Consider the following 10,428-nt stretch of genomic DNA (forward strand, 5'->3'; position numbering starts at 1 on the left):
CTTTCCCTCCCAAATAAGGTGCAGCCGTGATGAATATTACTATTGGAGAATCGAAAAGCAGATTTTAGAGGTGAGAAAAATCCAGTTAACACGAAGAATGGGAAAAACAAATACTAAGTTAAGTAAAGCAAGTACCTTTTACCAGTGAAAGAGAATTTTTTTCTTCTGCCATCAATAAAATCAATGCGCTGTTATATAATAATAATAATAATAATAATAATAATAATAATAAAAGCGTGCCTCTCCTTTGTTCCCTGGACGTGCCTATGGTTTTGTTGCACCTTCATTATCCTCGATGGCAATTCCCGTGTATTCCCAAATACACCGCTCTTTTGCGGGTAAAATAACTGTCAGTTTTTATTCTTTAGGTCAACTAACACTACCACTGGTGGAAGTGCAAAATGGCACAAGTATTGGGAAAACAGTTGGGCAGTAGCTTATAAAGATAAAAGATATATACCTACCGCATGACCCAAAATTCCCCCAACAGAAATGAAAATACCTTTTTTTTTTTTTTAATTTATTTATGATAGTCACACAGAGAGAGAGAGAGAGGCAGAGACACAGGCAGAGGGAGAAGCAGGCTCCATGCACCGGGAGCCCGACGTGGGATTCGATCCTGGGTCTCCAGGATTGCGCCCTGGGCCAAAGGGCAGGCGCTAAACCGCTGCGCCACCCAGGGATCCCGAAAATACCTTTTTTTTAACCCCCTCCCCCTAAAAGAAAATACCTGTTCTCACACACACACACACACACACACACACACACGCACGCACACATGCACACAAAGACTTATACAGAATGTGCAGCTTTATTTAAAAGTGAAGTTTATTCATTCCAGTTTTTTTTCCAAAAGCTGGAATAATGTCCAACAACAGGTGACCAGATCGGCCGTGATGGTCTATCCATAGTACGCGACGCTAACCCGCAGTACAGATAAAACTACGAGTACGTGCAGCACATCAGTGTGATGGGTAATTTAACGTGTCAGCCTGATTACGGGACAGAATGCCAGGAGGGCTGGGGGTGTCTGTGAGGAGGCTTCCAGGTGAGACTAGCCTTTGGAGTGGTAGAGTGGGTAAAGCAGATCCTCTTCGTGGCCCCGGACGGCCGTCATCCAAGCCACTGAGGACCTGAAGACAGAAATCTGTTGAATTTGCTCTCGGCCTCACTACTTGAGCTGGGACATCAGACTCTCCCTCTCAAAGCTCGTGGCTCTGAGCCCTTCAGATCCCGGCTGCAAGTCATACCCTTAGCTCTCTGGCCCGCAGGCCCTTGAACTACATGGCCAGCTTTCCCGGATCTCCAGCCTATAGACGGCAGTTCTTGGGCCTTACAGCCTGCGTAATGCTGTGAGCCAACACCTTATCAAAGGTCTCTTTATATGGATGCTCTTGACACCATCCACGCTCCCCCATCCCGCTATACTCTCTGTCTCTCTATACGCGGTTTCTCTGGGGAGCGCTGACTGATGCAGTCACTGAATCTCAAAACAATACGCTGAGCAAATGAGGCCTGATGCAAGAGTATATTCTGCGTGATTCCGCTTACCTGAAGTTTTAGAATAGATAAAATGATCTATTGTAATAGGAATCAGAGTAGTGGTTGCCAGGAGCAGGGGCTGGGGAATTGACGGGAAAGGGACGTAATGGAACTTTCGAGGGTGTTGGAAATGTTCTATATTTTGATTGAGGTAGCGGTCATAGGTATGTATTTGTTAAAACTCATTGATTTGCATACTTTAAGTAGGAGCATTTGTTGTACTATTATAAATTATGCCTCAGCTAAGTTTATTTTAAGACTGTATACAGCGATTTTATCACATGAAACCGTCAATGGTATTGGTTTCTTCCCTCACAGTCTAACATATCACTAACGTATCCTTTAGAAGAGAGCTTTTTTTTTAAAAAAAAAAAAAGCCCCCCTCCAAATGTGAGTTTCTAGGTATCTAATAATCCATCTAAAAGCATGAGAATTTGAGGGGCACCTGTAAGTTAAGTGTTGGACTCTTGGTTTCAGCTCAGGTTATGATCTCAGGGTCATGGGTTTGAGCCCCGTGTCAGTCCCCACACTGAGCATGGAGTTGTCCTGTCCCTCTCCCTCTGCTCCTCATCTCCAAGTGTGTGTGCAGGTGTTTCCAGTGTCTCCCTCTTTTTCTCTCTCAAATAAATAAATAAAATCTTTAAAAAAAATAAAAGTCTAAGAATTTGAAACTCCACATGGAAACGCTTTTTTTTTTTTCTTCATGTACAAAGGGTAAGCAGACAGCACCTGCTCTGATTTGTCAAACCAAAGTTATCTCTACCATGTGGTGGTTCACAAAACTTTGGGAACTCAACCAAGCCTTTTTAACAGTGCATGAGCACATTCAAAGCATGTTTCTGAGGTTGGGGGATATATATATATATATACTGGTTCTACCTGTAAGTACCTGCTGTTCAGGTCTGCTTAACTCACGGAAGATTAAAATATCTGGTTCTTAAACCTTCTCAGCAGAATGTCATCTTTAATCGTCCCCTCTCCCGTATGGTATCTGAAGCATAAAGTTCTCACTTCAGTACCTAGGGTGCTATAGAAGCCTCGGCCCTGGATAACAAATAAAATTTGCTGAGCATTTGCTCTCTGCCAGGCACCATACTAGTAACTACTTTGTGGACATTACCTGATTTATTTCTCGGGACAACCTGAGGAAACGTGACCTTCTTCCTGGTTTGAGTGAATAAAGTGACCAGTGAAAGAGCACACACGTGACGTAATTGTGGCGTACCTGGACGCCAACCCAAGGGGAACGGCGACAAGCATGTCTGTTAACCATGGAATAATCTCTCCTTCCTTTTTTTTTTTTTTTAATTTATTTTTTATTGGTGTTCAATTTACTAACATACAGAATAACACCCAGTGCCCGTCACCCATTCACTCCCACCCCCCGCCCTCCTCCCCTTCTACCACCCCTAGTTCGTTTCCCAGAGTTAGCAGTCTTTACGTTCAATCTCTCCTTCCTTGATGGCACAAAAGCACCTGCCAAATGCCTTCATGACTTTGGGTTTTGGAGACAACCAAGATGATACGACTTCTACCCCTGGATGAAGTCATATCCTCTGAATAAAGTTGTATAGAACATTGGGTCTCAGGCCACTGGTAGAACCATCATTTCCATGATTCTCCCCTCTGTTGTGTTCTCTGATTCGTGTGGAAGGCCAAGGCCAGGAGTCTCCCTTTGAAGTGCATTTGTGTTTATCCTTATGGTGTTTTCTTTTTTTTTTTTTTTTAATATATATATAAAAGCATAGCAGAGCATAATATCAACTACATCATTTGCAGGAGCCCGTGCAAAATAGGGTGTTGGGTATTGGTCAAGGGTGAAAAGGTCAATCTCTACTCCCCATGGATCGGTTGCCCCAACCCACGGCAGGGGGACAACACTCTAAGAGATTGCCAGTCTCTCCTTGACAACAGAGGCCTGTATACCTTGCTTACCTGGATCATGGGTAAGCAAAAGGTCACTGCCTTGCTGCCCACTGAATGCATCCTGGTGATGCCAAGCCATGGCAAGACACCCACTGCCTTGCCCCATCCCACATTTCCATGGGGAACGTGCCTGACCTCAGTCTGCCCTGGGACTTCATGCAGGCCACCCCTGGGGACAGGAGGTGATGGTGAAACATGATCTTCACTCTGTCAGTGTGATGTGGCCACCACCCTGGGTGAAGGGTAGCAGTGGCCATGAGGTGGGAGAGGAGAGGTAGAGGTCTGGGCAAGGCCTCAGACATCAAGAGCCAAAAGCAGTCTAAGAACACATGTAAGCAGTGGCTCTTAGCCCTCAGGACACGCTCCCTTGTCCCATCTGATTGCACTCAGAAAACACAAATTCAAAGATAAAATTATTAAGAATTTTAAGAGTTTTAAACCCCATTCGTGGGATCTTTCTGAATAGGGGTCTCTGTGTGGTGTGAGTGCATTGATCACACATGGGCAAAGCCATTGGCTGAGTGTGGTGCATGTGATTATTAGGAGCATGGATTTGGGGATAAGACTGCCTAGATTCAAGTCCCATTCCACTAGTTAGTAGCTATATGACTATTGGCCAGTTCCTTAACCACACTGGGCCTTACTTTTCTGATCTATAAAATAGTGTTATTATGGAAAATTCAATATATAAAATGCATTAAGCACATAGGCACCTAGTAAAAATTATATAAGTGTTAGCTATTTGCTGATTATTTATAAATATTCCCCACATAAATGTCCCAAAGCCCTTGTATGCATGTCTCTAAGCAAATCTTTTTTACTACTAACTCACTGATGTGAGTTACGGCAAGTATGCTTCTCTCTTTAGTCATCTCTTGCTGAATGTTTTTATTATTCAATAGATGGTTTCAAAGCAATATTAAAAAACAATTTGTAAAAAGGAAAAACAAATCTTTAAGTGTACACCCGTACATAATTATTTCAACGTTTGCATATAAGATGCCAGTACTTGCCAATACACATGCATATTTTTACAAAGCTACAATAGTACTGTATACATCATTTTATATATTTTTTGCCTCACATTAAATTGTAAGCATTTGTTCAGATGCTACATTGTCATAATTATCATTGTAATGGTTGCATAATATCCTATTATGTTGATACATCATAATTTACTATAAATTATTCCCCTATTGATGGACATTTAAGTTGTTCCTTTTTTTTTTTTTTGGCAATTACAGCTAATGCTATAGTGATGAGCACTTAGCTCTATCCTTTTGTTGAATTATTTTATAAAGATCCGTTTCCAGGAGGGGGGTTGCTAGAGCAAAGGGAATAATGTACACGGAGGTTTCTTTTACATACTGAGCCATTGTTTTCCAAAAGGGTGATAGTAGCTATTAATACTAATACTAATGATGAGGTCAATAAGGGGAACCTACTGGGCCCAGACTCTGCCTAAGCTCTTGGTACCTATTATATGGCCCCTGGTATTATAATCTCCACTTTACACCTAAGGGAACTAAGGGACAGTTCAAAAACTGGTCCAAGGCCGTATACGTAGTAAGTGGAAAATCTGGAAAAGGCACTGGTCTAGTCTGATAGTGAAGCTCGTTCGTTAAACCATGCACTTCAATGCTCCCCTCACTCCCTGCTGTTGATAATGGCCAGGATCTTATAAGTTGTCAAGTAATTTCTCTTCCCCCAGCATCCACTCACAATGAGGATTGGCTCCTTTGAAGTGCTTTCTCATCCTATATGATGCCACAAAATGATGACAACTGTTTACCTCCATCCATCGTTCTGCCTCCTTGTCTTCCTTCCTCCTCTCTTATCCATCCTTCTTTCTTCCAAGCCTTCTCTTCTTTCCTCCTTTCTTTTTTCCCTCCTTCCTTACCGTGTACTTGAAGTACGTCTTTTATGCGCTCAACTTTATGAGAAGCTGATATGGAGCCTTTTATTCTTTGTTTTACTCAGTTGTCACTGCACTTTCCCCCTGCCGAGTCTTTAAGCAATTGTGCCAAACGTTAATACAAATTTTCATCTACTTTGCGTTTGTTTTTTTGCACTTATTTTGGAGTGCCATTCAAATTTAATTGGTAAGTTTGTATTTTTCTCTAAATAGTATAAGCTTCTACAGAAGGTTATAGAAGTCTTAACTAATTTGCACCCATCTTGGAACACTATTTTTTTCCCCAAAGAGCATTGCCATCATTACACGTTGTATATTTTCATCATACGTATTTTCATAATGCATAAAAGAATCGGTCTAGGTATACAGAGACTTTATTCACACTCCTCTTAAGAACAATCATCTGGTAAAACAAAAAAACAGAAAAACAAAACAAAACAAAACAATCATCTGGGATAGAGCGAAGTATATTTTATTCCACAGAGTTCATCTATTGTCTGAAGCATTTTCAGTGTGGGGTTGCTTTAGTCCTCTTGTTTTTGACATCATTTCTGTTGCAGGAAGGGAATGTTCGGATGGTTGTAAGCAAACATTTACTTAGCCTCTATTCTGTAACTTATAAATAACTACAAGGGGAAAAAAAAAGAGAGACAGGAAATTAAGAAGTGAAAAAAAAAAGAAAAAAAAAAAAAAAGAGCCAAAGAAACAAAGTGCAAAGAGGGACTTGAACAGGTCGCAGTAAGTCCCGAGGTGGAGAATCATGCCACACCCAGCACACTCCATTACAGGCGCTCCAAGTACACCGGGGACGGTGTCTCTGCATCTAACACATAATTCAGGAGTGAACTTTAGAACTCAGCCCAGCTGAGAAATAACTTTCTAGATTACAATACCCATCTCTTGGGGCTCCCCGGTCCCTCTATCGTCCTCATTCCTTCCTCCCTCCTCACCTCTTTCACCCTTAAGCCCCTTTCAATCTACGGCAGAATGAAACATTCAAATACATTATTCAGTCCAGGAGAAAATGTCAGCTTTTTCCTTCCTCTCCCCATTTATTGTTTTCTCTGGTTTTTCCTCCCAGTCCTGCTGCAGACCCAAGTCTCAGTGGCTTTTGCCTATGATATTTTGGAATAGAAAAGTTGCAAGGAAATATTTCCCTGAGCACTGGGAAGTTGAGTGCTGAGAAGCAGGAAACCGGAGGTGTCCCAGGGCGCCCTTTGGCTGTGGCTGTCGTAGGGTGCCAGAGAGAGGACGTGCACACACAAAATATGTAAGCCCGGTCAGCCTCTCCTAAGACCCAGGTCATCCTCAGGCCCTCGGGGGGTCCTGGGGCCACATTATCTTTTGCAGAAAAGTCTTGAGAGTAGCCAAAACCCAAGGGACATTTGTAGAGCAGTAATAATGTCAATCCCAGTGGTTTTGCACCAATACTGGGAGACAACCTCAAATGTGTCCGTCTTCCCCGCTCTCGATGCCTCGATGTGTCTACAATATTGACAGCTCGTGCTCTCCTGTCCCGGTCACACTGTGGGGCGCGCACGCCCAGACTAGGCTGGGCTGCCTTGGGACACCCAGAGGGCGCAGGTACAGACTCTCTGAGGGAGAGGGGGCCCCGCCACCCAGCGGGCTGTCATGGGACACACGGATCGCGTGAGCGATGCAGCCGGTGAGCACTTCAAGTGTCCGAGCTAGGGTCTATAACTAAGGGGCGACAGTCTCCCACTTAGTCCAGGACACAGCGGGGAGGGGCTCCTGCTCGCTGGACTGGGTGTTTCTTCTTTCTTTTTTTAAAAATTTGTTTATTTATTTATTTATTTATTTATTTATTTATTTATTTATTTATTTTTATTTATTTATTTATGAGAGACACAAGAGAGAGAGGCAGAGACACAGGCAGAGGGAGAAGCAGGCTCCATGCAGGGAGCCCGACGTGGGACTCGATCCTGGGACTCCAGGGTCACACCCCGGGCTGAAGGCGTCGCTTAAAGTGCTGAGCCCCCCGAGCTGCCCAAGGACTGGGTGTTTCAAGCACGCATCCCTGTCTGCAACATTCAGACAGGCCCACGTGGTATCTCAAGGGGAGGCAACGTCTCCATGCACAACACTGGGCCTTGGCCAACCTTTCGTGCACACGTGTGTGTCCGAGAGGATCTGCAAGGCCCGACGTTGGCCTGAGGAGCGTCGTGACCTTCGTCAGCCCTCAGTCATCCTCCAGCCGGGTGGCGACATCCAGCCCCAATGTTTCGCTTGAAGAAAACAAGGCCCAGGGAAGGTGAGCCCCTGGCCCAATGTCACACAGGCTGGAAGTGGTAGATGGGGGACACAAACCCCAGCAAAACCGAGCCAGATCAGTGCCACCAGCCACCGGGCACTGCCTCCTGGCAGCACCTAGGCCCAGTGGGTCCCCGGGCATGAATCACTGAAGGGCACCCACTCTTTCTTTTATGGATTTCCATTTTACTTAGCCTACTCCTCCTCGAAGCAAGTATGGTCTTTACCATAAAATATGTTGTATCTTGAAAAATCAAAAAGCAGCTGCAAAATCCCTTAGGGGTTATCCTTAGCCATTGTCACGGGCCGGGTGTTGGGGGGCGGTATTTACAACCTCAGGGGCTGGAGGAGGAAGAGAAAGAAGAGGAAGGCTAAGGTGGAGGAGGGAGGTGGGGGCGCACAGAAGAGGGGCGCAGGGAGGAGGAGGCGGGCCTCTCCTCTGCTCCCCGGGCCCGGCTCCAGGGAGGCTCACGCGACCCCAAAAGCTAAACAGCCGCTCAGGGCAACAGCCCCACTCTGCCTGAGAGAACTACAACTATCGTTTTCATGGTATTTCTTTGTGAATCACCCAGAGTGTCTCGTCTTCCCTCTCCCCACGGGCACTTTGCCAGCCCGCGTGGCAGGCCCTTATGGCCCGGACCAAGGAGCCAGGGCTGTAAAACCTCGACTGCGGGTTACCTGTCCCATGGGCAGCACAAGACTGGACGGCGACTGGTCTCCGTTGTGTCGCGTTGAACGAGGCGACCCTGCGTGTACCGCACACCTGCCCGACGGAGAGGAGGAAGGGAGCACGGCTGAGGGTTAGGGAGGCACAGGCCAGAGACGTCGCACCCAGCGTCCCTGTGACCAGAGCGAGCTCTTGGGCACGGGGGTCAGCTGGCCCAGGTGACCGCACTGTCACCCCGTGGCCCAGAGATGCCCAGCGCGAGGCCACCAGGAGCTCGGTCCCTGGCCTGTGCCTGACCCCCAGCGCCACGGGTAGGGAAGGGCAGTGTGCGGCCTCACCCACCGTGGTCAGCAGGACTCCAGGGGTGAAATGGGCCCGCCCCCCCCCCCCTCCCCGGGCCGCCACAAGTACCCAGCCCATGATTCGCGTGGGCTCCTGTCGGGCAGTGGGCACAGATCATCGTTCACGCCCCCTTCCCCTGTCTTTCCGACTCCTGTGCCCACGTCTGGCCAATGCCTGCTTCCCCCACCCACAGAGCTTCCCACTTTTTTTTAAGAAACAGAAAAAAAAAAGCCAATTTTCTCCTTAAATACCTGATTTAGACCCCAGACTTCGGAAGCTTTCCTTGTCTAACACCAAACAACCCTGGTGTAGACGGAATTGTACCGCCTCTCCAAGACTCAGTTTCCCCACACGCAAAGTAAGACTGTTTGAGAGCATTATTTGGGTCTTGCGAGATGTTAAAATCGCTTAAATCCATGGATTGTTTGTTTGTTTGTTTCTCTTTCGCTCTGTTCCCTCCTCCCTGCCCTCCTGTCACCATCTTCTCTCTGGGTCACCGTCCGCCGGTGAACAGAATTCAAACCATAAATCAGGTTCAGGTGTTGACTCGCGTTGGTCACAAACAGAAGATTTAATCATGCACGGATAGGTTCCCCTTGTTCTGATCGAATTAGTCAGTTCTGTGTCTGCCTCCTCCCTCCCTCCGGCTTTCCCTCTATTTTTAGATAGACAGTCTGAAAAGTCTTAATATATCAATGACATTTATAACACATGTTAATATCTAAAGCGTCAACGCTCTATTTGTAGAAATGACTGCTGATGTGATGAGATGCTTTTATTATATCAGTGACTTTTATGATAAATAGGATGAAACTGTGCACTCCTTTTGGGAAATTAAATAATAATAATAAACTATTCCCCGCTCCAGTTTGTCCAACCGTTAGCTTCAAGGACTAGGTTTTACTTTTTTGGTACACTTTTTATAAATTGCTCTTTACAACTTCCGCGTGAATATCTGTCTCCTGGAATAGATGACAGCAGGTTCTTCTGGGAGAATGCATTAGGGAGGTAAGTGCAGACACCTGGGGTTCCATTTTATAATCTTTGTAGCTTCTCGGGCTCCCTAATGGGGCCCCGCACCTCAGAACTCTGGGGGTGGCCAATGGGGTGGTCTTTATATAAATGTATAACCGCCATCTCTGCCTCGCCACATTCTCCCTATCATTAAAGTGCATTTCACAATTATACGAGTTGGAAGTTAAGAGCATCTGTTTGGGGAGGGCACAGACACGGGCTGGAGTCACCGCTGGGTCCCTTACCAACTGTGCAATTTGGAGAAACCATTCAACCTGCCTGAGCTTCATTTCTAGTTTCATCCATAAAAAGTGGAAAGTCGGTGCAACTGGCCCAGAGAGATGGCGTGAGGGTGGGGCATCATGGTGTACGTCATGTACGTACCACGTATGCGAGGCCCGGGAGTAGTGGCTATTGTTCATTTCTGTTGCAATTATTTTTATGGCCGCCTCCTTTGTGAAGAATGTCTTTCCCTCTGCGACTCCACGCAGACCTGCTAGTCACGTAAACTTCCCCTAAATTTTAAACATCAGTTGTTACTTTCTGACTGTCCAAGTGTATCATGTCCCTTCCCAGGCCAACACCCCAACATGCACATGTATAAGCCCATACTCCAAACATGTGGCATTTCACCTTAACTCTCCAAATACGCCAGGGTTGTGCGGGCCTTCGCGGTTTGTCTGGCTGTCTCCTCTGCCTACCTGTCTTCCTTAGCTCACTCTTGAAGCTCAGCTTGCATTTCCCTTGCTAG

General features: G+C 45.9%; 1 long non-coding RNA gene across 1 annotated transcript; it reads right to left on the reverse strand.

The window, feature by feature from the left end:
* Positions 1-5,741: 5,741 nt before the first annotated feature.
* LOC119874052 lies at positions 5,742-8,415 on the reverse strand. The gene is made up of 2 exons (XR_005366454.1): positions 8,333-8,415; positions 5,742-6,009 (listed from the first exon to the last, which is right to left on the reverse strand). It is a non-coding gene; the product is annotated as an uncharacterized LOC119874052 (long non-coding RNA).
* Positions 8,416-10,428: the final 2,013 nt, after the last annotated feature.

Source organism: Canis lupus, chromosome 11 (genome assembly GCF_011100685.1).
Source record: "Canis lupus familiaris isolate Mischka breed German Shepherd chromosome 11, alternate assembly UU_Cfam_GSD_1.0, whole genome shotgun sequence".
Lineage (NCBI taxonomy): Eukaryota > Metazoa > Chordata > Mammalia > Carnivora > Canidae > Canis > Canis lupus.